Source organism: Vipera ursinii (assembly GCF_947247035.1).
Source record: "Vipera ursinii genome assembly, chromosome: 2".
Taxonomy (NCBI): Eukaryota; Metazoa; Chordata; class Lepidosauria; order Squamata; family Viperidae; genus Vipera; species Vipera ursinii.
In genome coordinates, this window is record NC_139513.1 from 45065713 (window position 1) to 45092382 (window position 26670).

At 40.0% G+C, this 26670-nt stretch overlaps 1 protein-coding gene across 1 annotated transcript in view; it reads left to right on the forward strand.

Moving 5' to 3' along the window:
- The first annotated feature begins 1654 nt into the window (after window positions 1–1654).
- The window catches only part of ITPR1 (inositol 1,4,5-trisphosphate receptor type 1), a 248806-nt gene continuing 223790 nt past the window's right edge, over window positions 1655–26670 (forward strand). Inside the window, exon 1 of the mRNA XM_083354087.1 lies at window positions 1655–1741. The gene's annotated coding sequence lies outside the window, so the exon portion shown is untranslated. The remainder of the gene's footprint in view (window positions 1742–26670) is intronic.

The following is a 26670-nucleotide window of genomic DNA, read 5'->3' on the forward strand; positions in this document are numbered from 1 at the left end:
GAGTGCATATGGCCTACTGGGTGGGCGTGGCCAGCTCTACATTGTTCGCATCAAGGGTGCCTATGGGGCCCTGGGCAGGAGTGGGACAGATCTGAGGGTCTCTGGCAGAAGGAGGGTCTCTCGGCCAGGGCCAAGGCAGTGGGGGCTGTTCCCTCACTGTTTCCAGGATGGCTTCACGGGCCACATGAAACCACTTTGCGGGCCGGATCTGGCCCCCGGGCCTTGTGTTTGACATGTCTGGATTATATGAAGACCTTGCTCTCTGAAAATGCCAGTAATGCAGGGAAAGGAGGAGGAGGAGGAGGAGGAGGAGGAGGAGGAGGAGGAGGAGGAGGAGGAGGAGGAGGAGGAAGAGAAATAGGAAGAACAAGGAGGAGGACCAGCAACTAATGCACTTGTTACAGTGGCAATTGCCATGCTGTTGGAAGACCTGAAGTGCCAGGTTAGGAGCAGATCATCATGAAGAAAATCTATTAATGTATTCAACAAAAGTCAATACCAACTTAATGCCTCATTTTTCAAAAAAAACCAAAACAAAACATTATACTGTACTTTTAATTTTTCTAGAAGTTCCTTAAGACCTAGTTGTGTGTCCCAAGGCTTGGGGGTCCCAGGGAAGTGGTGCCATCCCAAGACGTCCAGTGAGTCTCGGCAGCTTACAACAATCATGTAACCACCATTGGGGTTGATATTCTTCCTTTCTCCATGCTTTGCGGTCTGCATATTTTAATTTTACTTTTTTTTTTTAATAATGGCTGCTTATATTTTTTTGTAATTACTATATTTTATACTGTTTGGACTATTGTATGCTGCCCAATGTAACTTGTGAGATGGACGGCCATATCAAGTTGATAAAATAAAACCTGAAGTAAAATAAAAATCCATCTGCTTCACTGAATTCTGTTATGCTTTTATCACCGTCTTTCCTGACGCCGCAGGTGGTCAGAATTCTTGGCTTGTTCCAGGAAGTTCAGTAAAGAGTTGACAAGTTGCAAAAACACCGGGGTGGGGGCTGGAGAGCAACCGCTCCCCACAAAATTTCCTCCACTCCTTCTTATAGCGGGACCGGGTGGGAAATATTTCTGAACCGAAGACTTGGTTAGTGGCAGATGGCAGAGAAAGGCGGGAAAAAAAAGGATATCAACCAATGGCCGTAAAGGGAGAACTTTCGCTTCCCCCGTCCGCTCGCCGAACATTCTTTTCGATTTGACAGAGAAACATTGCTCTGTTTGCCTAGCGCAGGGGTCGGCAACCTCGGCTCTTTTATGACTCGTGGACTTCAACTCCCAGAATTCCTGAGCCAGCTATGCTGGCTCAGGAATTCTGGGAGTTGAAGTCCACGAGTCATAAAAGAGCCGAGGTTGCCGACCCCTGGCCTAGCGCCTCTTGAGCGGCCCATCCTTCCAGCCGGGAGCATGCTGGGAGTGGTAGTCCTTTTATGAGCCTCCGTCGGCTGTCAGAGGGCGGTATAATTCGTTCGGCGGGAACTACATTGCCCATGAAACCAGTCGGGAGTATATAATCAGCCGCGCCGCGCTCGAGAAGTGCAGTAACCATGTGGCTGTGCTGTTGAGCTCTCTCTTTCTCTCTTCCCCGCTGAGATTTTAAGCTGGAGCGGGAGCTGCTGAGCCTGCATCCCTAACGGAATTCGGCAAATTCAGGGACATGGGATTACCAAGCTGCTAATAACCCTTTTTTCTCGCTCCAGCTCCGGGCCGAGCCGAGCCCCCAATGCAATCAGGTAAAGGCAAAAAAAGAGGGTGGTGGAGATGACAGCCCAGCTAAAGTCCGTCCGTCCGTCCGTTCCCCCACCCCATCCCGCCCCGCAACACTTTGGCTTTGCAAGCTTCTTTAAACCTTTGAAAGCGGTTTCCTCCTTCCTCACCGGGCTTCCCCCGATCCCCTTCCTAGCGAAGGGACGGTGGCTTTGGCGGTGGTGTGGAAAGAAGCAAACCGTTCGAAGGGCGCTGCTTTCCGCCCGCCGCTCTCTTCTTCCCACCCGCAAAGTTTGCAGCAGCCCTGGCCACCTGAAAAAAGGAAAAAAAAAAAAAGAGCGTTTGGGCGCTGCAAGGAGAAGAAACAAACCTGGTTGAAAAGGCGCGGTCTGTGAGAAGAAAGTCTCCTCGGTTTAGTTCAAACAAAACAAAACAAAACAAAACACCCTGCCTGGCCGCCGGTGTAGCAAACCGTTATAAGGGTGCGGATAGTTGAGAGAGATGTGAACGAGGCTTGTGCGTGCAGTAGCTAGCTGGTGCTCGGCGAACGAAACGCAGGAAGCCTGCGGGGTTTCCCAGGCGTCTTTAAAACTCGCTTGTGGCTCCGCATCCGCTGCCTTTCCCCTTTAAAACGGGTCTTAATTTAATTTAATTTAATAATTTGATTTCTATACCGCCCTTCTCCCGAAGGACTCAGGGCGGTGAACAGGGCAATACACAATAAAAATATTATACAAAAATTAAAAAGCCATTAAACATTATGCCCTTAAAATTAATACATATTACAATTAAAACTATTTATAAAAACCCAACCCCATCCCATCAGACCAGGCCAGCTTGTTTCGTGCAAATCCCGTTCTTAGGTCCCGGGTTGCTTCTTTTGGGGCGGGAGAAGCCGAGAGGCTTAGTCCGGCCCGACTGGGTTTGGGGCAGGAAACTTTTGCCTTTCTGAGGAGCGGCGGGACTTCCTAAGTTTCGATCGCGTTTCTTTCGAGAAGAAGCGGAAGAAAGCTGACCCCGATTGGCTGAAGTTAAGAGTGAAAAGTTGCCTTGGAGAGATGCTCCAACCTTCTTAGCCTGGAGATGTGACTTCGGAGAGTTAATTAAAGCGATTGAGACGTAATGTACAAACTTACTAGCCTGTATTTCCTGGAGAGACAGAAAAGATAAACCAAGATAGTCATAAAAGCAATAGCAAACTCGGCTGTGGAAATCCTGGGCATTTGGGTGTTTCAATCCTGCCTGTGTAGAAACCTGTGTGGATAAAAACCATTAAAAAGAGTCATGTTTTTATGGCTCCTAGTATGGTGATACTTTGTGTTTATTTAAAGATAACATAAGCAGTTAAAATGTCAGTCCCTTTCCTGATCTGTAGTATGGGATTAACTTTTTTCTATTCTGCTGCATATTGAAAGGGCATTCTTTTTTGTTGTTATGCTTTCCACCATGGTCCAATTCCTATGATTGTTTATACTGACGATGTCCAGTTTTTGCGTGAAGCCATAACTTTACATTTAATTCAGTAAACATAAATTGCTGAATCTATAAGATGCTAAGCTGTACAACAAAACACAAGAATTAAGTTTACACATTGTAATAAATTAATGATGAGAGACCACTTTACAGCTTTCCATGATGTGTGAATAGTGGCAAAAAAGTTGTTCAACTTAAAATAATTGGTCCACTTACAACCACCTTGTGCCACGTGCCCTGTTGTGATATTTAGGGATTTAAAACATTGTGTCACCTGCAAACGTGGTCTCTTGTTTGCTTATTCTCACTGAGATGTGTACAGCCTCTGCTTCCTGCCTTTGCAAAAAACAAGAGGCCTTAGTTGTGTTGCTTACTTTTTTTAGCAATCAGTGCTTCCATACTGTTTACTTGAATTGCTTACTTGTGATTAACTGTTTATACAATTCACTCTGTTTTCTGAGTGTGCACAGCATGCTTGTCTAAAGTATCATTGTGTTGAGTAAGCCAAGCTAATAGATTTGCTAGCAATGCCTTAAGTTATATGAAATGAACCAATTGTGGTTTATTCACTAAACTGGGTTTGAACAAACCAAGGCTTATATTGTATGAACAGAACCTAACCTTAATTGTTCTGCCCCAGGCAGAAGTCTTATAGATTTCTCTTTAGCATGACTCATGATTTCTCTTCTGTCTTTTTTTTCATATAGATATTATGTTAGTTGCTCTGTCATTTCCTGGTTTCTCTCTGGATTCCTTTTACAAAATTAATTTTGTAGTTAGTAGCTTCTAATCCCAGGTAAGGAGGCTGGTTTAATGAGCAAAGTTATTTATGAAGATATTTCTTTTGCACTTTACATAGCTCAAAGTGCTTATAATAACCAAACTATTTGCAGAACAGCCAATCACGCATTGCATGTGGTCTCCAGACTGTACTTGGTGTAATCTTCCAATATCTCCAGTTTTCCTTTGAAGCCCACAGAGTGAATGAAGTCAAAAGTTGTTTTTGCAGTTTGGAAGACTTGAAAGGGAAAAATGAGTGTCTTTAAGGCTAGCACACTGTTATGGAACCCAGTTCACTCTAAATTATAATAATAATAATAAAGTTGGAAGGGATCTTGGAGGTCATCTAGTCCAACCCCCTGCTCAGAAGGAAAACCCTATACCATTTCAGACAAATGGCTGTCCAGTCTCTTCTTAAAAACTTCCAGTGTTGGAGCATTCACCACTTCTGGAGACAGGTTGTTCCACTGGTTAGTTGTTCTAACTGTCAGGAAGTTTCTCCTTAGTTCTAGGTTGCTTCTCTCCTTGACTAGTTTCCATCTGTTGCTGCTTGTCCTGCCTTCAGGTGCTTTGGAGAATAGCTTGACTCCCTCTTCTTTGTGGCAGCCCCTGAGATATTGGAACACTGCTATCATGTCACCCCTCACCCTTCTCTTCATTAAACTACACATACCCAATTCCAGCAACCGTTCCCTATATGTTTTAGCCTCCAGTCTCCTAATCATCTTTGTTGCTCTTCTCTGTACTCTTTCTAGAGCAGGCATGTCAAACTCGCGACGTCACATGATGTTGCGTGACCTATCATGACTTTTCCCCCATTGCCGGCAATAGGGAGGGCGCAGTTTCGTTGTGGGCTGGCAGTTTGACATGCCTGTTCTAGAGTCTCAATATCTTTTTTACATTGTGGTGACCAAAACTGGATGCAGTATTCCAGATGTGGCCTTACCAAGGCATTGTAAAGTGGTGTTAATATTTCACATGATCTTGATTCTATTCCTCTGTTAATGCAGCCTAGCACTGTGTTGGCTTTTTTGGCAGCTGCAGCACACTGCTGGCTCATATTGAAGTGATTGTCCAGTAGGACTCCGAGATCCCTCTCACAGTTACTACTATTGAGCAAGGTACCACCTATACTATACCTGTGCATTTGGTTTTTCCTGCCTAAATGTAGAACACAGCTTCAAAATGGGATCTTTTCCCACTCACCTTTGGAGACATGCATCATAAAGATTATGGTTGCCCTTGGGTTAGCAGAAATGGCTCCCTTTTCCTTGACATCTGTGGTTTGTTTGGTTTTGGTTTAGCAGGAAGGTTGTATGAAAACAGCTATTGTGGCTTTGCAAGCCATAATTGAAGAAGACAGTAGGTTACTGCTGGGGGCTTTAGTATTCTCATTTTATTAAAGGAAATGGAGTAGTTGTTACATTAGTTACTAATAAGGTCCCAGGTACAGTTTCAAAGGCTAGTTTGAACTGGACAGCCATTTTATGCCTTGACCTTAGCAGATCTGCTTCCCTGATAGAAGTGACCCTGCCAGGACAAAGGTTCTTGAGAACCTCCCATTCTCAGCAGCGACCTACAGACATTGTTGTGCTCAGTTGTGACCCCAATGTCCTGGAATAGCCTCCTACTTAGGCTAAGGTCGCCCACCCTTATTGATGGCCTTCCAGAATGCCTTTGAAGATTGAAGAGGGGTTGAATTGTGCATTCATATTTACTTGTGCTTATTTAGTATTTGATCCTTATTGACATTGTGGCTCTGTACTGGTGTTTTTATCTACAATTTTACTTCATGACTCTGTGCCCCTCCTTTCACAATTGGTGTAAATTACATGATTTGCCTGACAATATCACAATATGCCTGTCTTGGTTCTCTCCCCTCTTTGGCCATCCAACTGTTATAAATGCAGAGTGTCTAATTTTAACCAAAGATTGAACTCTGGGGCACATGTCAGATGGAACTACAGTTTTCTTGGACTGAGTATATATATATATTTGTGTTTAACTATTATTTGCCAAGTTCATGCAATTCATTAAGCCATGAATCATATTTTATAAATGGAAGTGGCTGAGTTTATATAAAATGCTATCATGCTAGAAAATCATAGTGCATGAATGAAAATATTTGAGTTTATACAACATAATAAACCAGTACATACAAACCATACAACCTAGCACAATGTTTAAATCTACCCCACTATACGTAATCTTCACCATATCCCTGCAAGGTAGGTCTTGTCTCCTTTTAAGGCAGATTAGATTACCTTTGTCATAAGATGACAATTAAGAGCTCATCAGTCATTTATCTCAGTCTTAGGCTGCATTCTGTATATACACAGGTCCTCTAACATTTTCCCATGTCCAAAAAGAACTCCCTTTAATATTACAAATATAATTGTAAATGTGAAAGATTCTTTTCTAAAGCAGATAAATTGCATATTTTCTTGTCTAAAAGTATTCCACTGCCATTAAATGTTTGTGATATATATATATATATTAGAATAGAATGAGTGCATGCTGGCTGTTGCTTCTATCAAGCTTTTAAAAATATTTGCTGTATAAGTTGAAGGATGTGCTATATAAACATAAGCATGAACGTTGTTTCAGATTTGGCTATGAATGGTCTTAAATGGTCAAAAGATGGGTGACCAGTTGCCTAATTCTTAAAGTCTTGGTAACTAATAATGTACAATAATTGGACCTTTTAAATAAAAAGTTCTTACATACTTCCTAATGAGTGTTTTGTGACTTCCTGTTGATATTCTACTGCCATTAAAAGAATGTATGTGATACATATTAGAATGGTGGTAATTTGAGTGCACGCTGGTTCTTGCTTCCTTCCAGCCCTATGATTGTATGATTCTTATTAAAGACTAATAATCAGACATTGCTCAAAATAACTGAAGCAGAAAATGCAATTAATATCTCCAATATGCGTATAATAGAAAAGAAATGTAATAGTAATAAAATAATTATTTGATATTACTCATTACACCAACATGGTAAATTTTACCCTGAGTTGTTGTGTGCTAATAGGTTAAATTAGTGTCTCGAAGTTAGGATGTAGGAAATTGCCTTGTATTGAAAGAGACTATTGATTATGCTAATCCACTGATGGACACCCAGCATCTGGAGCTCTTGCAGTTCAGCAGTTTTTGAAGGCGATAGATTCTCTATTCCTGGTGTAGACTTTGCTAGATTTAGCTACCATGTTAAATCTTGACTTATTTAACCTTGATTTATTTGTTTTATATAGCTGCCCATCAAATATACAAGATTCCAGGCTGCTTACAATATGCTTACTTAGTTTATCTGTCACATTACACATGATGTATAGAATGGTTTGATTTATAGCTGGTTTACTGAACAAACTATAGTAGCCTGCCTCAATATAATGCTAAATAGATGATATTATGGCTTAGCAGTCTGTTTGAATTCAGTTAATGGTGATTGATATGGCTTGCTTCAAGAGACAACAGTTATTGTAAATCATTATGGATTTAACGTTAAACTATAACTCATCTAAGACTGGAATGGAACTTTTCAGTCTTCTCAAGGGAGAAGGTGGAACTATATAGTATCTTCATTACTAGGAATAAACCTAAGTGGTTTTTTTTAGTCTTGAAATGTTAAGGAAGCTCTAATGAGCAAATATTTGTAGCATAGGAAAAACAGCTGTGCAATAGCTGTGATGAAAAATCTAAATAAGTCAATGCACTGTATGGAAGCCTAGAAATAGATATTTATTAAAACAATTAATGATCAACAGTACATCAAGTGTTCTATGTGCTGCGTAGTGGGGTAAAAAGTGATTGTGTCACAGTCATATACAATCAAGAAATAGGGTGAGAAGATTTTGAGAAGAATGGAGTTTTGTAGCCCACCTCTGCTTCCCTGCTAATCTTAAATAAGGCTAGAGAATTTTAAATGGAAATAAAAGCAACAGACATCCAGATAGTCTGAAACAGAGTGACTTATTACCAGAACCTCTTTAAAAGAAAATGCTGTCATAACTCTCTGCCAACACATATTAGGATGCTGGTTTTATTAAATGTGGTCAAGGTCACAAAATATTTATTTATTTATTTATTTATTTATTTATTTATTTATTTATTTATTTATTTATTTATTTATTTAATATACCGCCCTTCTCCCGAAGGACTCAGGGCGGTGTACAGGGCAATACAATAAAATACAATATATAAAAGTTAAAAAAATATTAAATACTACAGCCCAGTTCAATAAATTAATACAATAGCGTTAAAATACCCCTAAATAGCTTGCAACCTTTTAAGTTCTAGAGAACTGTTTTTCTGGGAAGATGCTAAATGATCATCAAATCAGCAAATGAGTCATCAAAACCAAGGGTCTTACTTCCAGGTAGGGATACATCAATATTATCATCTGAAATTCAAACATCTTTTTCCCCCACAGATATAACATCACTTTCCAGTGTCAGTGCTAGATCCAGAAGAAACCCCAGCCTAAAAAAACCTTTAAGGGGGAATGCCCTTTTATTCTGAAGTTCAGCTGCCAGAGTCATTTTTAACATCTCAGTTCTTTCTTCAGTATCCAGCCTTTTGTAGCCTGAAGATGCACAGAGGCCCTGGAGATGATCAGCTCTGAACTAGTTGGGTATTAGGATAATTCCTGACAATTAGTTCAAGACCTGCAAATGATCTTGGGGTTCATTAGGGTGTGATTCATTTAGATGGTTAATGAAATGGAAGACAAGACAGTTCTAATGATCTGAGCAGAAATTTCCTTTTAGATAGAAGGGAAAGATGGATCCAAACTCCCAACCATTCCCAAGCTCTTCAGCAAGATATTGTGATGGATGGTATCATAAACCATCAAGGGTTCCCTTGGTGTCAACAGGATCGCAGTTCTTCTGCCTCTCCTAATATTGATCGTTCTTCAGAGCCATCTTTTGAACCCAAACTGGAAAGGATTGGCATAATCATTTCATCTAAGAGCCTATGGAGCCACATATGATTTATATGCAGTACTGTCTTGATAAATTGGGTCGCTCTGTATAGCTTGAGCTGAAATCTGATAGAGCAACACATTTGTTATGAAAAATTGAGTTTCCTTGGAGATAGCTTGTATATGACACATTCTCTCTCAATATAGACTGGTGGGGTGGAGAAAATGGCTAGAGATGTATGTTTAAAATCCATCCCTGATACTAATATATACCATGTTTGTACAACATGTTCAGTAGGCTTTAGAATCAGTCTCTCTTTTGGTTGGTGATTTCTGGACAGATAGAACTATCATGTGTAGGGAGAGCTGTGCGTAATATTTTCCAATATTTTCTCTTTATTTTCAGAATAAAACCTCACCATGTTTTTGCTAGGAAAATTGAAAAACAAAGTGGGAACAATAAGAGCAGGGCTTTCTTTTCTCTTCACATCATTTTACTTTGCTTACATGAGACTTAAGTGAAGCTAGCTAACGACAAATTTACAGGTCAGTAACTTATAATTTGGCCCGTGGTTCAGAAGATATGCTAAGATATGCAATATAACTTAATGTATCGTGTGAGCTAGGTCACAATAAGTTGTGTGTTTATTTGTACAAGTTGGGAAACTTCTTGAGAGTTTAATGCTAAACTCTGGGATCACGTTGCATTCAGCCATTGTTGGTTTTAACTGTGATTCCTTACATATAGCTAGGTGACTGGATTTACTCAGTGCAGTAAAATATTTCCAGTTGAGATATTTGAGCCACCTCCTGGTGCCATACTAAGTCCCTGGCCTGTTTTGTTTGAATGGGTTTGCAGTTCCTGTCCACTCATGTTTGTCCAAAACTCGAAAAAGTGTGATGCAAACTATGTTTATGGACATAAACGGTATATTTGGTGGCATGCTACTATTTGCACATTCCAGTGAATGTGGGAAACAGTGAAGGTTGGCTTATGTGGCATTTCAAAACTAATGACAAATGAGGCTTGGAGTCAAAATATATTTTTCAGTGTTTGGGGAATGATAACAGTGATGTAAAAATGCCTTAAACCAATACGCTACAACAATCCACACGTACCCACAATTGCATATGTTGAGGCTTAGACCCTTGTGATCCTAGCAGCACATTTAATTGTGGCAGGAAATATTTCACTTTCCCAAAGTATTTCTTAGAATATAACAATGAAGGATGCTACTGACATGCAGTGGCTATCCCAACCACACATCAGTTATCAGACTGAAACAGGCTGGTTTAGCAGGCAACAAGCTCCACTTTTCTCAAGGCTGTAATGCAGCATTTGAGGATTTGACAAATATTTTACATTTTTGACAAAATGAGTTGATTTATGTAATTCATTGGAATAAAGGAACAAGTATTCTAGCTGTTGGTTCTTGGTCTGATATATTGTGAGAAGTGCCATTTCTATCTTCTCAGAGCTAATTTTGGACCTTGACAGGCTTTCAAGTTCTAAATAAGGAATTATTTCTGTGAATATAAAACACCAGTGTGCATTAGCTTGACTCCTGTTTCTGCTGATTCTTTGGTGCCTCTGCCTGAAACTCACAGTCCTGACAATTAGTGTTGGAGTCCATGCTAAAAATAATCACCATGGCAAGGTGTTCTTCATGCTGAACCTTTTGACAGAAAAAGATGATTAACTATAGAAGCAAGATGGGGGAGGAAAGGGAAAATGTGGAGTAATGAGAGGGAAACAAATATACCGGTAGTTCATTTTTTGTTAGTCCAATCACTTAGATAAAACCAGTATTCTGCATTACCTTTGGTGGGATTGGATGGGAATAGGGCATCCATCCTGGCTCAGGACCTCTCGGTGGCCTTTACCATCAGTCACGGTATCCAACTGTAGCAGCTCTGGAGACTGGGAGTGGGTGACATTATATTGTGCTGGTTCTCCTCTATCCTCCATGACCAGTTCTAGTTGGTGTTGATGAGGTACAACCCACTTCTGGGGTATGGGCTGTACATAGGGTGCCCCAAGGCTTTGGGCTCTCTCCCCTCTTAACATAATATGGTTGAGTTCATCTGACTGTTTGGGGTGAGATATCACAAGTATGCCTATGTCACTTGTTTTTATTTCATCACCCCAAGCTATCTGAGTGATTCCATGGACATCCTGTCTCAATGCCCGGAGGCTGTGGACGCCTGGATGGGGTGCAGCCGGCTTCAGTTCAGCCCAAGTAGGACCAAATGACTTTGGAAATCCAATGCCAGGGATCTTACATCTTTTGTCCAGTGTGCAATCTTGTGGTCTCTAGATTTGCAGCTTTTAGTTAAAGAGCATAACCTCAGGTTGTGTGGCAGTTTGTATACCTTCAGCTTGTGTGGCAGTTGGTACTGTTTCTGGACTGTTCGTGGTTACACAAACTCTTGTAACCTGTCTGGACTTCTGCAATACACTCTACATGGGGCTGCCCTTGAAGAATATTTAGAAACTTCAACTGGTGCAGAATGCAGCTATATGGCTAGTCAGTGGCACTGGTTATTCAGCCTATGGGTCCCCACTACTTTGTGAGCTTCATTGGTGTCAGTTTGTTCCCAGTGTAGTTCAGGTTTTAAAGCGCTTCATGGCTTGATTATTCAAGATAATTCAAGAAATATTATTTCTATCCATCTTGTCCAATCCAGCAAGATGGGCAAGCTCTAGATCCCATTGGCTAAAGAATGTCAGCTGGTGGGGCCTAGAAGAAGAGCCTTTTCTGCTGTAGCATCTGCCCTCTGGAACATTCTCCCTCCAGAGATCAGTTTGGCCCCAACTCTGCTGACCCTTTTGTAAGACCTTAAAGACTGTGCTCAGGGTGAATGAAGAGACTTGTTAACTGGCTAGGTTGATGACTGTTAGTTTTCTGTGTATTTTAATGTTTGTGTACTGTATGCATATCTGTATGTACTTTCTATCACTCTTTGTGCGCAGAGTCATGGTTGAGATGGGTGACTATATAAATTGATTAAATACAGGTAGCCCTTGACTTACAACAGTTAGTGATCATTTAAAGTTATAACATTACCAAAAAGTGATTTATGACCATTTTTCACACTTACAACCATTGCAGCATCCCTATGGTCACGTGATCAAGGTTCAGACTCTTGGCAACTGTCTCACATTTATGACTGTGCAGTGTCCTGGGATCATGTGACCACCCTTTGTGACCTAACAAGCAAAGTCAATGGATAGATCAGATTCACTTAACAATTGTGTTACTAACTTAACAACTGCAACGATTCACTTAGCAGCTGTACCAAGAAAGGTTGTAAAATGGCGCAAAACTCACCTAACAAATATCTCACTTAAGAACATAAATTTTGGGTTCGGCTCTGGTTGTAAGTTGAGCATTCTCTGTAAATGAATAACATTTAAAATCGAAGTATTCACTCAGAGAACCAAAAATGTAGTGAGGCCAGAGCAACTGCTTCCCTCAGACTGAAGACAGGGATCATCATGAAGACCCAAGATTGTGTATGATCACAATTTTCAAGCTGTAAGAAAATCCAGAAGCTACACTGGATCCCTTTAGAGCAATGTTTCTCAACTGTGACAACTTTAGGACTTATTTCTCAAAGGTGCTTTTTCAAGAGGCAACTGGACTTTCTTGATTTTCTTTGAAGATATTTCACTTCTCATCCTAGAAGCTCTATAGAAATGCAGATGTAAACCATCCAGGAAGGTTGGAGGCCCCAGTTGGAAGATTAAGAAGACAGACACCTAAAATCTACACACCCCACCCAAACTCTTAAGACAGGACATAATAGGATTAACCCATAGATACCAAAGGGCAAACCCAGACTCAGGTCAGAATACATGACACAGGAAATAGCCTCAAAAGAGGAACAGGAAGCAGCTCCAAACAAAAGGCTCCAGAGAGTATAAAAACCCACTTCCTACATGTGCGTTCTCTTTTCTGCCAGAACATCTTCCTGTCTGGCTCTCCTCTTCAATAAACCGCAACCTTCTTCCTAAAGCAGTTGCCATGTTTATTCCCAGCTGGGACTGAACCACGATGAAGACTTTTCTTCCAACATTAGAACACAGTTTTAGGGTGGCTTGGTGAGCAGTCTCCCTCCATGCATAAAAATATGTGATTATCAATAGAAGAGAATATCTATAGCTCAGGACTGAACTGGAGATTCCCTGGTGCTCTCAGAGCTTAATTATTTACAGACATTTCATTACTTGACCAGAAGAATAGTGGGGTTTGTTCCTTGTTTTGTTTGTTACTCAGCTTCTTGGATGAGAAGCGAAACATCTTCAAAGAAAAACAAAGTCCAGTTGCCTCTTGAAAAAGTACCTTTGAGACAACCATGAACTGGATGACTGAGAATCTTCATTTAAGACTTACGGGCTTCAACTTTCTGAATTCTGGAGTTGAAGCCCATACATCTTAGTTGTGAAGGTTGAGGAATACTGTAGGGGACTACTGGAAACTTGATGATTTAATTATTTATTGTGCAAATTTGGCTTAAGTAGGATGTTAGGATTTTATATCAGCCCATTCAGGCTGCACCAGACTGGAGAAGATAAGTCTTTTATCACTTTCTTCTCTTAACGACTCTTCTCTTTGCAACTCTTCTACCTTTCTTCCTTTGAAATTCTCAGAGATCCCCAGTTACTTTGAGTTGTTAATTCTCTATTTGGGGAAATAATTAGTATTTTTAGTGACCACTAGCAAATCATTCTGTGAAAGGTGTGTGTTCCAGAAATGTAAAGCATGTGGGTAGCCCATTTGTTGGGCAGGTTAAAGTGGCTTATTTTGTATCTGTGGCATTGCATTAAGTCCCAGTTGCAGGCTTATAGGTTTACACTGCACAACATCATGCTCTCAACTGTCATGCTCCATAATGCATTCTCCGAGGTGCTAATGACTGCAGAATTCAAAATTCAAAGAAATGTAAATATTTATAGTGCAGAATAGTTTTACTGTTTGGGAGAGGGATGTGTTTTCATTTTGTTTTGTTTTTGACGATTCTTTGAAAATGATATCCCAAGGAGATGATGACCCAAACTAGAGTCAATTAAGTTAGTGTTGGCAGAGGAAGATTCTAGTTTTTGGGACAACACTACCAGAGTAATTATCTCTTCCCATAACTGAGCAAATTTCCACATGCAAAACCAGGACTTCAGACTCTATACCCATCTTCTCTTTTGTTTGTTGCTGAGCTTGTCTAACCTAGATTGGATCAATGTGGGAAGAGAGAAGCTGCATAAGGACTTTGTTTAGATGAGCCCAAACACACTGCAGCAACCTGGAACAGCAGAAAAAGGAAACAGAGCATTTATGCAACATACTGTATTCCAACAAAATGGATATCCACGCAACATTATCAAAAAGTCACTGATTACTCAACCCCATACAGCACAACCAATACAAACCCTAAAAAGAATTACACTGCCATACATCAAGAATATCTTAGAAACCATCCACAGACTACTACAACCACATGGAATCAGCATAGGACACAAGCCAACTAAAGCCTTTCAAAACCTCATAAGTAGAGCAAAAGACCCCAGAAGAACAAACAGGAGTCATCTACAACATACAATGCAAAGACTACAACAACTACTATGTAGGACAAACAGGCATAAGATTGGCAGAACACATCTACATACACTAACTAGCAGTCAGAAGACATGATGAAAACTTTTTAATTTCACAATGTATAGCTGGATGTAACCACAATTTCAATTAGGAACATGTGACCAACCTAGACCAAGTCCAAAATTGCCAGAGAATTTCTAGAAGCCTGGCACTGACAAATCAGCCATCAATAGACACATAGACATTAACAACATCTATAGACTATGCAAAAGGGACGATCACCTAGCCCAAAAAGGAACAAAAAGACCCAGGCGCCTCTCCACCAGCTATCAGCACCCACATCAGACAGTTTAACTCCAAGGTTCACTTTAGACCAACAATCAAGTAAACAATACCCTAATCAAGAAACTGTCAAAGAAGCCAACAGCAAACAACCCAATCAAAGCATCTCTAAGACCACCCCCACCAACTCTGATAGGCAAGCCACCAGAATATAAACTGAAGGCAGACTGCACTCCTTACTAGCACTGATGATGTTACCTAGTTTGGGCAACGAAACATCTGCAAGACAACAAGCTCAGAGAGCACCAAGGACTTTAGATGTAAAATTATTTGTAAGTATTGGAGAAGCCTTTATGCAGGACAAACTTTCATTTCTCACTTGCTGGCTTCTTTAGATTTTGGAGACATCTCTGATTTATTGTGAGAACTTGTGAGAACTTAGGGATGAAGAGAAGAATATCTCTGAATATATGTATTGGCTTCTAAAGATCTATCTTTTCTCTTCCCCACATTGATGAAAGATGATGTTTGTCCTCTCTTGTTGATTGGTTGTACTTGTTAGATCTGTTGATGTAATGTCTCTGAATGAATTAAGAGTGGACATAGTTTTACCTTTGGAAATAGGAATGCAAGTGTGTCCCACATGTTTTGCTTAGCTACTGCAGTGATTAAGATGAAATTGGCACTGATCTCTTGTTCATTTTGTTTTTTGAATGTCACTGCTGCTGGTCCAGTAAGATTGAGAAGTGGTGATGTGGAACTTTTCTAAAAGATTACTGACCTTTGTAGTAGTAATCTGAAAAATGCCATAGGAGGAGAATATAACAGGCTGTGTTGAAATCAATGTTTCCTTTGCCTTTTGGTCCCCTCATTCTTGCTCCCAATGTCTGCTGCTGTATGTTTCATATACCTAAAATGGAAGTTTTCCTTTCAACAGGATTTGCAGAGCAGGTCATATTTTAGAAAAGGTTTTGGAATGCAGGCAAACGGTTTATATCAGTACAAGTTTTCTAGTTGGCAATTTCTTGTCTGACTTATACTGTATTTCTTTTTCTACCTGTTGAAGAATGGCAGTTTTTTTATTTTTCTTCTAAGAATTGGAGACTGAGGTATGGATCTAAGAAACAGAATCAATGCTGATATATAATTAGGACTTTAAGGCTGCTTTGGAATCAGCTCTGTTTCCAATTGAAAGATCTGTCCAATGGAGCTAAATACTGTAAATAGACTGTATTTTCTCTGCTAATAGGTGAGGTTATTTCCTCAGTACTAGTTACCTAAAAATGTTTGTATAGAATAGTTTTCAAAAACTTAGTTACTGCTAAGGATATTCTGCCCACTTGTACAAAAATATGAGATTTTGAAATTGGCTTGTACTTAGGAACCTCAGAAAAACCAAAGTTAATAATATAGGCAGTTCTCGACTTACAGCTGTTCATTTAACAACAGTTTGAAGTTACAACAAAAGTGACTTACATCCTGTTCCAAAGTTATAACAATCACGCCACCCCTGCAATCACATGATCACAATTTGGGTGCTTAGCATTTATGACAGTTGCAAAATCTTACGTTGTGTGATTGCGATTTGCAACCTCAACCTGTGGCCTACAAACAAAGTCAGTTGATGAAGCTGAATTCATTTAATATCATGGTAAAATGGTCATAAAATTGAGTCTGCTTATGTCATGACTCACTCTATGACTGCATGACTCACTCTATGACTGCACTGAGTTATGATGGAAATTCCAATCCAAATCATAGATCAAGGACTACCTGTGCCTTGTTTCTTTTTGAGAAGCTATTTTTTTTCTTTACTAGCACTCTCCATATGCTTTGATTGCTATCCATTCTCTCCAAACAATATCTCTACAGTATATGTAATTAAATGCTGGACTAAAATAATACCCACAATATAGACTAATGTAAGAAATTTCTGTTCCAGGGACCTTCCTGGGTCGCCAACAGCCTAGTGTGCAAATTAGTATGTTGATATATTAGCTCTGCTTCTAAGATATTGCTTTTAGGAAATAGATAGGTACCACCTTATCAGACTCTTGTCTTGACCTATCCACCAATAAGTCATAGCTCTTCTGAAGACATCCTTGTAATTTCTTTAATCCATTGAATTTATTCATTATCTACCCTTCTGTAGCTTCCCTCAATCTTGCCCAGCATAGTAGCTTTTTCTAATCATCATCCATTGGCCATGTCTTCCTTTCCAGAATTCATCTCTTCTTTGCTGTTCCAACATACTGTCAATCTATTTTTCAGCCCATATTCACCTCTTCTCTATCAATTGTAAGTACGCTGAGATTTTGACTGATGTTATTTTTTCTATTCTCAATAATTAACATTAACCACATCAAATGGAATGTTTTTTCTCATTTCATTTTAGTTTTCATAATAGGCTTTGAGGCAAGATTGTCACCAGTGATTTGTACTGCCTTCTACAAGTTGAGACTGTAGAAGGCTTGTCGTCTTTATGTTATTCTGGCACAGTCATGGTTGGCTGACTGTTCAAGACTGTCGTGATGTCATCTACTTATTTCAATTTGTGACTTTCAGTTTTGATACCAGCTGCCCACTCTCACATTCATGTCCATCTTCATAAATATATTCATAAATATATTCTATTAGCATATGCAGTGATGGTAGGCCTCCTTGTCTGTATTCTTTCCCTATTCAGGGAAAGAGAAACACCCACTCTGCTTCTCCACTTTCACTTCTTACAGTAGTTTCTTGTTAACCATAAAGGTTTCTGAAAGGAATAATTAGGTATTCTGGCAGTCTTGCTAGCCTTAATATATTCCCTATTCAAGTTTTATCTATAGTCAGTAATGCAAAAATAATCCTCCTTGTATTCTTCTGTTCATGCCATTATCCTCATTTTAATTTTCCTGTTATTTCCCCCTATTTCTTGATATTCTCAGTTGAACCATTTTTCCCTTGTCCATTTTTGTTTGGCACTAGAAGTTGTTGTGTTCAGTTGTTATGTTCTTATTATTCAGCATTTTTATCCTCTGTAGTTTTTTTTTTACTATCGTGAGAGTTTGATCTGAAAACCGAGGAGTTTAGTCATCATCTGGCGGACAAAATCGCTCGGATCCGGACCGGCCTGGACTCTGACTGGGCAGAGTCTGATGTGGAGGAATCAGGCGGTCTTCAGCACGTTATCTGGACTGAGTTCGACCCTGTTTCCCCTGATGATGTGGACAGGATCATGGGGAGACTGAGCACCACCACCTGTTTGTTGGATCCGTGCCCCTCCTGGCTAGCTTATGCGGCTCGGGAGGGAACACGAGGCTGGTTCCATGCAGTAATAACTGCTTCTTTGAAGGAGGGTGTCTTCCCTGCCGCCTTGAAGGAGGCGGTGGTGAGACCCCTTCTCAAGAAGCCTGCTTTGGACCCGGCTGCTTTAGACAACTACCGTCCAGTCTCCAACCTTCGCTTTCTGGCGAAGGTTGTTGAGAGTGTGGTGGCGCATCAGCTCCCTCTGTTCCTGGAGGAAACTGATTATCTGGACCTGTACCAATCGGGTTTCAGGCCCGGACACAGCACGGAGACGGCATTGGTCGCGCTGGTGAATGATCTCTGGAGGGCAAGGGACAGGGGTTGCTCCTCTGTCCTGGTCCTATTAGATCTCTTAGCGGCTTTCGATACCATCGACCATGGTATCCTGCTGCGGCGTCTCAGGGGGTTGGGAGTGGGAGGCACCGTTCTACGGTGGTTCTCCTCCTACCTCCGGGGCCGCTCGCAGTCGGTGTTGGCAGGAGGGCAGAGGTCCGCCCCGAGGTCTCTCATTTGTGGAGTTCCTCAGGGGTCGGTCCTCTCGCCTCTCCTGTTCAACATCTATATGAAGCCGCTGGGCGAGATCATTCGTGGTTTTGGGGTGGGGTATCACCAGTACGCTGATGATACCCAACTTTTTCTTTCCACCCCGAACCAACCCAGTGATGCCCTCTCCGTGATGTCCCGGTGCCTGGAGGCGGTTCAGGTCTGGATGGGGAGAAACAGGCTTCGTCTCAATCCCGCCAAGACTGAGTGGCTGTGCATATCGGCATCTCGGGTTAACCAAGTTATTCCACCTCTAACGATGGGGGGTGAGGTGTTACCCCCCGTTGATAGGGCTCGCAACCTGGGCGTCCTCCTGGACTCACGACTCACTTTTGAAGACCACATAGGAGCCGTGACCAGGGGGGCTTTTGCACAGGTTCGCCTGGTGCGCCAGTTGTGTCCCTATCTGGACCGAGACGCCCTACGCACAGTTACTCATGCGCTTGTGACCTCCCGTTTGGACTACTGTAACGCTCTCTACATGGGGCTGCCCTTGAAGACCACTCGGAGGCTTCAACTGGTGCAGAATGCGGCCGCGCGAGTTGTAATGGGGGTCTCCCGATACTCCCATGTAACACCTCTACTCCGTGAGCTGCATTGGCTTCCGGTTGCCCTCCGGGTGAAATTCAAGGTGCTGGTTATTACCTATAAAGCCCTACATGGCCTGGGTCCGGGCTATTTGAGGGAACACCTGCCGCCGGCATCAAACGCCCTTCGCCCAGTGCGCTCCCACAGGGAGGGTCTGCTCAGGGTCCCGCCGGTAAGAGATTGCCGGCGGGTGACACCCAGGGATAGGGCCTTCTCAGTGGGAGCGCCTGCCCTCTGGAACCAGCTGCCGGTGGAGCTGAGAACTGCCCCCGACCTCCGATCATTCCGCCGGGGCCTGAAGACCTGGCTCTTTGAGCTCTCGGGCCCAGGCTGAGGAGAAATTTTTAATTGGGGTTTTAAGTGTACAGGGTCAATTTAATATTTTTTAATTTGGTTTTTTAACTTTTGTATGGTGGATTTTTTAATTCCCTGTAAACCGCCCTGAGTCCTCAGGGAAAGGGCGGTATATAAATGTAACTAACTAAATAAATAAATAAATAAAACCACTTGAATTTTTCCCTTTTTGAAATATTGGATTTTTGGCAGCCGAATATTCTAATTCTGTGAAATTCAGATTGTTGCAACTAAATAGATTGCAGTGGTTATGTTAATAGGCATAGCTAATTGGGTGCATTTTTTAGCATCCATAGACAGTAGTTATGAAATAGCAATTAACACTGTCACCCCATCGTATTTAGAAGCATAACTTCAACCAAGCTTACAGATTAATGTTATACTAACATTTGTTTGTTTTTTGCCATGAGGGATATTAATAAATCTTCCTTTTCCTTTTCTTCTTTTTACCCAAACACTCCATGAAATAAATTTTGCAGATGTATTATGTGTGGAAATGATGTTATTGTTTCATTAGGGTTGATTGAATTCAGGACACTATGTATTTTTACTTAAAGCATTCTTTTTGCCTGATGCATTTTTCTAGTTGCTGTATCACAAATACAGAAAACCTGCTGAAACACAACTATTTATAGCCAATAAAAGTGCTGTTGAATTTATAGGCACATTTTCTCTTTAGAAGTTGAATCATGGTTTGCTCAAACTTTGCTCATTCCCCTCTACCTCACAAAACCTTTGGAGCCTATGAAGTATAACAATTTTTTAATTCCATTAGGTAAGCTGATATTTATTAATTGGGTCTATTCTGTCCCTGAAGGATTCCGCTCGGCTTGAGGCCATCTGTGATTTGCCACTTGCACTGTTTGTTTGTTTCTTTTGCATAAGGTAAAGAATGACACAAATGTAACATGTGTGATAATTTCTAGAAGATATTTTGCCCCTTTTCCCCACTACTAGATAGAAGCTGAAGAAGGAATCTCCTATTTTTGTCCTTTATTGCCCTGGTTCACATTCTTAAAAAGAGTGCTTTCATATTAAAATGCTTTTTACCATGCTTTGAAATATGTGGATCAAAATCTCTCTTTTATTTCAGTGATTTGAAATTATAAACGTTCTAGCAAATTGTTCCAGTGGAGCAGGGATTATTCTGAGTTACAATTTGCACTTCAGTTAACAACCCAGTAGTGAAGTTGAGTCTTTTATAGAGACAAAGGAAGTTTCCTTTGTATGTGGTGGTCAGTGAGAAGATTGCTCTAGCTGGAGAACTTCATGCTGGTGTGTTGTTATAAATCCTTTTACCTTTATATAAACCTTCTCAGGTGCCATTTTTGAGAGTGGCACATTACATGTTCTCAGGTGCTACATAAAACTTTTTTTAACCTATGATACAAACCGTGTTTCTTTTCCCTGTTAATTTCCAATATTTAATTTCTTTTGGCTACCAATGATCCTAAATATTGCCTGCATGACAGCACTTAAACTGAACATCAAAAACATTTTTGATTTTGGCAAACAAAACTTAACTAGGCAAGTGCACCAACAATGTTTTCTCTCTTCTTTCCTAGTGTCTGATTTGGAAGCAAAGACAGTAAACTCTTATCTGCCACAATTGTAGTCACAGCTGCTGCTGGTGAAGATTAGCTCTGTCCTTTCCTGAAGTTCCATTCAATAAATACTGTATATGAAATGTAGTAAATGTCTATATTATTTTCCTTACACTTTGGAGGAGTTTCGATAGTGATCTTAATGCAGGATAAGAGGAGAAATTTATTATTTCTCAGATTACAATAGATAACATTTTTTGAAACATTTGGAATATTCAAAGTATGCCATGACCACTCCTTGGGGAAAGTTTGCCAGCTGACAAAATGGCTGCCATAATAGGCATGGACTTACAGGTGACAGAATAATAAGATTGGCCTGTGTCTCTCCCTCTGTAACTTCCCGGAATGTGTCCTAGATTTTTGGGAATAACAATAGTACTGGAGATTACCATAGTATGACCATTTTAAATAAAGTTAGATCCACAAAATTAAACTGTAATACATTGGTTAAACTAATTGCCACAAGATTTCCCTTTGCTAATATACAATATAGGGATTTGATTGTAGTCAAGCAGTTCCCAGCCAGATGTAACTCTTGACAGCTGACATTCATAAGAGGTGAACTGTAAGGATTCCTACTGTTATCTGTAAAATAGTTATGAAGAATGAGGTTAAATTATTGCTCTTTAAAGATGCCTCTAATAACTCTTTAAAGATTAGCAAGGCTTAGAATGTATGTTCATCTTTGCTTAGATACAGGGGTTTTATGAAACATACAGGTTGTAAAAAAGTATTGCTTCTTTACATGCTATGATTTATATAAATTTGCCTTTTTTCATAGAGCAGAAAGCTATTTTGATGCAATAGAGTATGTTTAAAAAGGTTTCTTTTTATTTGGCATATGTTTTATTAAAATTTGGACTAAACAACATGGCTGCAGTTTGCCCATAATTGTAGTGTAACCTGGGTTTTAACAGAAAACTTGACAAATGAAATACTGATGAGGTAGGTTTTGTGTTTTAGATTCTGTTGCTTGGCTAAGATTTTAAGATTGGGTTCAAGGATTCCTTGGAAATGGATCTTCTTGCAACCTTTAAGCACTTGATTGCTGTAGAACCAGGGCTTTTTTTCTCATAGAACGCTCAGAACGGAGTGCCGGCACCTTTTTTGGATGGAACCTTGTAGGGTAGGCAAGGCGGGTTGTATGACATGTGTAAGTTCCGGCACCTTTTTCTTTTACAAAAAAGCACTGTGTAGAACAGTAAATGTTCTGCGCACTATGTTGTAGAGATTTTTTTAAAGGAACTGACATGCACAGTTTAACAAACATAACTTATAATTCACTTTTCTAATTCATTTCTGATTCAGTCCTTTCAGGGACAAATCCAAGTTCTTCAGATGTTGAAAAGCAAATTCAGTTGCAGCTCTATGACTTACATTCTTCTTAACATGTGTTCGGGTAGTATGGAAAAGCTAGACTTATGTGGGCCAAAACAAGAAACTGGAACTTCATTTTAAAAAAGAATCCCACTGGGATTCTTCCTATTCCTTCCTATTTTGAAAGTAGGTCTCCTGGCCACTTATGACTCTCTACATAAAGCACCTGCCACACTGCTTCAGGGATGCTGTACATCTGTCTTGCACAGCCATCCAGAGACTTTTATTACTGTTACAGACCTTGGATGTTTGTACAAACCATTGTAAAGGAGGAGAGATTTCCCTTGCAGTAAAGGACATCTTCATTTTCTACCAAGCGAAACAGATACAGCAGAGGAAAAAAAATACCTACCACCTGCAGAAGTTTGAGAAATTTGGAAGAGCCAGTAGCAATTTTCCAGGTTTCTTCCCAGAAAATTGAAACTGAAGAAGGTCCATGGCGGCATTTAAAATGAGGTGCTTTGGGGAAGGCAAAGGGGATTGGGTATTGTTGGGCAAAGTGAAGGGGGCATTGTAGATTGGAAAATAATGTTGAGTAACACTGCTTGTGATCACTTTTTCCTCTGATTTTTAACAATCAGAAATTTTTAACTAGAATTAGTTTTATTTCGTAAGTAGAAAATAAATGTGGGCAATCTTACATTAGATGTAGGTTAAAATTTCTCTGAGAGAAAGCAAGCATAGTAAAATGCTAGTCTTTAGTTAAAAGTGAAGGTCAAGAGCTGATTGTACTGGTTTATATGGAGATGAATGCATAGGTTGTGCTGTTCTTGGTTTGTTTTTTTTCCAAACTTCTTGGCATGTCTTTTCTTTTTAATATCATTAAAACCTTTTTGGCAGGATTGCTTCCTCAGCAGTTTGCTATTTTTCTCCGTCATACTGCTCTTTAACTCACCTGCTCTTTTTCATTTTTCTTCAGCAATATGAGCAAGTGCTTTCTATATTTAATTCAGCTTTATGGCAGCTTTCAGAGATACCGGACTGCAGTCCCCATAACCTCTGCTGGCATGGGCAAGTTGATCGTAGGTAATGGAAATTGTATCCCATTCAACATTGGGAGACTGTCATGTTGGAAAGTATTGCTTTAATGGAGTTAATGACATTCCAGATCATAATTCCCTGAATTACAACATGACATAGAACCTTATTTACTATCCTCATTTAGTTTCAATAAAGCAAGATCCTATTGTGCATTGGATCCTAGCCTACCTCTTATATCCTGAACTACATCACTATCAATAGATAATATATTACTGCTCTTTGAAGTCATAGTTTATGGTGAACTATTACAGATAAGAAAACCAATGATTTAATTAGGAGCTCTACTGTTTTCAGTGAAATGATATAGAGGTACTTAAAACTGCAATTACTGTATGTCCTCGTTTATCTGGAAAAAATTGTTTGTAATTTTGTTATGTTAAATTAATGGAAGAAAAGTATACATAGATACAGTGGTGTTTACAAAATAATATACCTTCAAAAAGGAAAAAAAGGACCCTGAAAAAATTATGTCAAGAGAATAGCTGCAACTTTTTTATTTTATTTCTTGAAAATTATCCTCCGTGATATTTTGTTTACTTCCTTCCTCCCAATTCAGACATTTATAGATAACTCATACCAACTGTTGTATAGAGTATTGTTAAAAGAAAAGTACTGTATTTCCATTATATCCACAAATTACCATTTTTCCTTCTGTAGGCCTTTTAATTCCATCATTAATTTTAAATAATGTATTCATAATTGCTATAAGCATGTTTTTTTTAAAAAATGATGAAATTCATTCATTCATTCATTCATTCATTCATTCATTCTGTCATGAAGTGCTTTATAGGAAGAAAGGAGCCCCTTGAATTGGAGTCAGAAATTGCATGACAACTGGTGCAGCTTCTGTAATGTTGCATTCAAATTATTATACTCAAATGGTGACTCAAATTATACTCAAACCAAACAAAAAAAAAGTTTACATATGAAGCTCCTTCTGTACCTTGTCTTAATGGAATAATAATAGTACTGGTACCATCTCTTGTTATGGGGTGTAATCTTTTTATTTATATGATTTTTAACATACCCATCACTTCCTTTAAGAATGTTTCATAGCAGAATTTCATAACAAATTTGCAAGATAACTGGGTTGGGCCAGTTTCAGATGTGGAGTCCTTAATGGTCTCTGAGTGTTGTTTGTTTGCAGATATTACCTTAGCATACTAGGTAACATCTTCATAACAATAACCTAATTAAGGAACTACCAACTCCACAAACAAGCAATAAAGAACAGCTTAATCAAGGAACTTCGCAGAGGAAAAACAATACGCTGATCAACACTGACAGGACAAGCTATGTATATAAACAGAGATCAAAATCCACTACCTTCTAGCATTGAAAACAAGGAACAAACCCCACTATCCTTCTAGTTAAGTAATGAGGTGTCTGCAAATAATTAAGCTCAGAGAGCACCAGGGGATCCACGGTTCAGTCCTGAACTATAGATATTCTCTTCTATTGATAATCACATATTTCTATGCATGGAGGGAGATTGCTCACCAAGCCACCCTAAAACTCTGTTGTAATAAATAACTGTCCTCATTGCTTGAATAAAAACAATTTATTAACTTTATACAGACTGTCCGTGAGTTAAGAATGTCTGATTAAAGGACAATCCCTACATTATTGTTGTTAGTTGCAAAATCGTGTCCGACCCATCGCGACCCCATGGACAATGTTCCTCCAGGCCTTCCTGTCCTCTACCATCTTCTGGAGTCCATTTAGGCTCACGCCTACTGCTTCAGTGACTCCATCCAGCCACCTCATTCTCTGTCGTCCCTTTCTTCTATTGCCTTCAATCTTTCCCAGCATTAGGCTCTTCTCCAGTGAGTCCTTCCTTCTCATTAGGTGGCCAAAGTATTTGAGTTTCAACTTCAGGATCTGGCCTGCTAAAGAGCAGTCAGGGTTGATCTCCCCTAGGACTGACCGGTTTGATCACCTTGCAGTCCAAGGGACTTGCAGGAGTCTTCTCCAGCACCATAGTTCAAAGGCTTCAATACTTTGGCGCTCAGCCTTTCTTATGGTCCAACTTTCACAGCCATACATTGCAACTGGGAAGACCATAGCCTTGACTATACACACTTTTGTTGACAGGGTGATGTCTCTGCTTTTTAGTGTGCTGTCTAGATTTGACATGGCTTTTCCCCCCAAGAGCAAGCATCTTTTAATTTCTTGGCTGCAGTCCCTGTCTGCGGTGATCTTGGAGCTCAGGAAAATGAAATCTGCCACTACCTCCATTTCTTCCCCATCTATTTGCCAGGAATTGAGAGGGCTGGATGCCATGATCTTGGTTTTCTTAATGTTCAATTTCAACCCAAGTTTTGCATTCTCCTTCTTCACTCACAACAAGAGGCTCTTTAGTTCGTCTTCACTTTCTGCCATTAGAGTGGTATCATCTGCATATCTTAGGTTGTTGATATTTCTCCTGGCAATCTGAATTCCAACTTTGATTCATCCCTACATACAAATGGCCTATTACTAAGAATGGTGGATGGCATTCTCCTTCCTCAAGTGACAAGCCATTGAAGCCATACAGTGCTTTTAGGAACTGCTGAAGCTGTGTGTTTTTAATATACAGCCTTTTTTAGCAATTCCTGAGAGAATTGTCCCAAAGGTGCTTTTTCAAGAGGCAACTGGACTTTCCTGTTTTTCTTTGAAGATATTTCACTTCTTCAGCTCTGAGCTAAAGAAGCTTCTTGGATAAGAAGCAAAATGTCTTCAAAGAAAAACAAGAATGTCCAATTGCCTCTTGGGACAACCATGACCTGGATAACTGAGAATTTCCATGGTTGTCCTGAGAGAATTGGCTTTAGCCTTCATGAGCTCGAGGAAGCACAATGATGCCCAGCATTTTTAGTAATAGGCTGTCTGTTTGTAAGTACAAGTTCTGACATAAATACAAATTTGAGTTAAAGATAGAGTTAGGAATGGAATTTGTCTTAACTCAGGGACTGCCTGTATGCTGCTGGACTCTACAGTCCAGCAGCATATTGATTTATTTTACTATTGCTGCCCTATATAGTTAGCTTGTACCTAAAGTTGGATGTGTATCTTGCTGTATTTCCAAACACTTTTTTGTTTGTGTTTTTTATTATGCTAAAC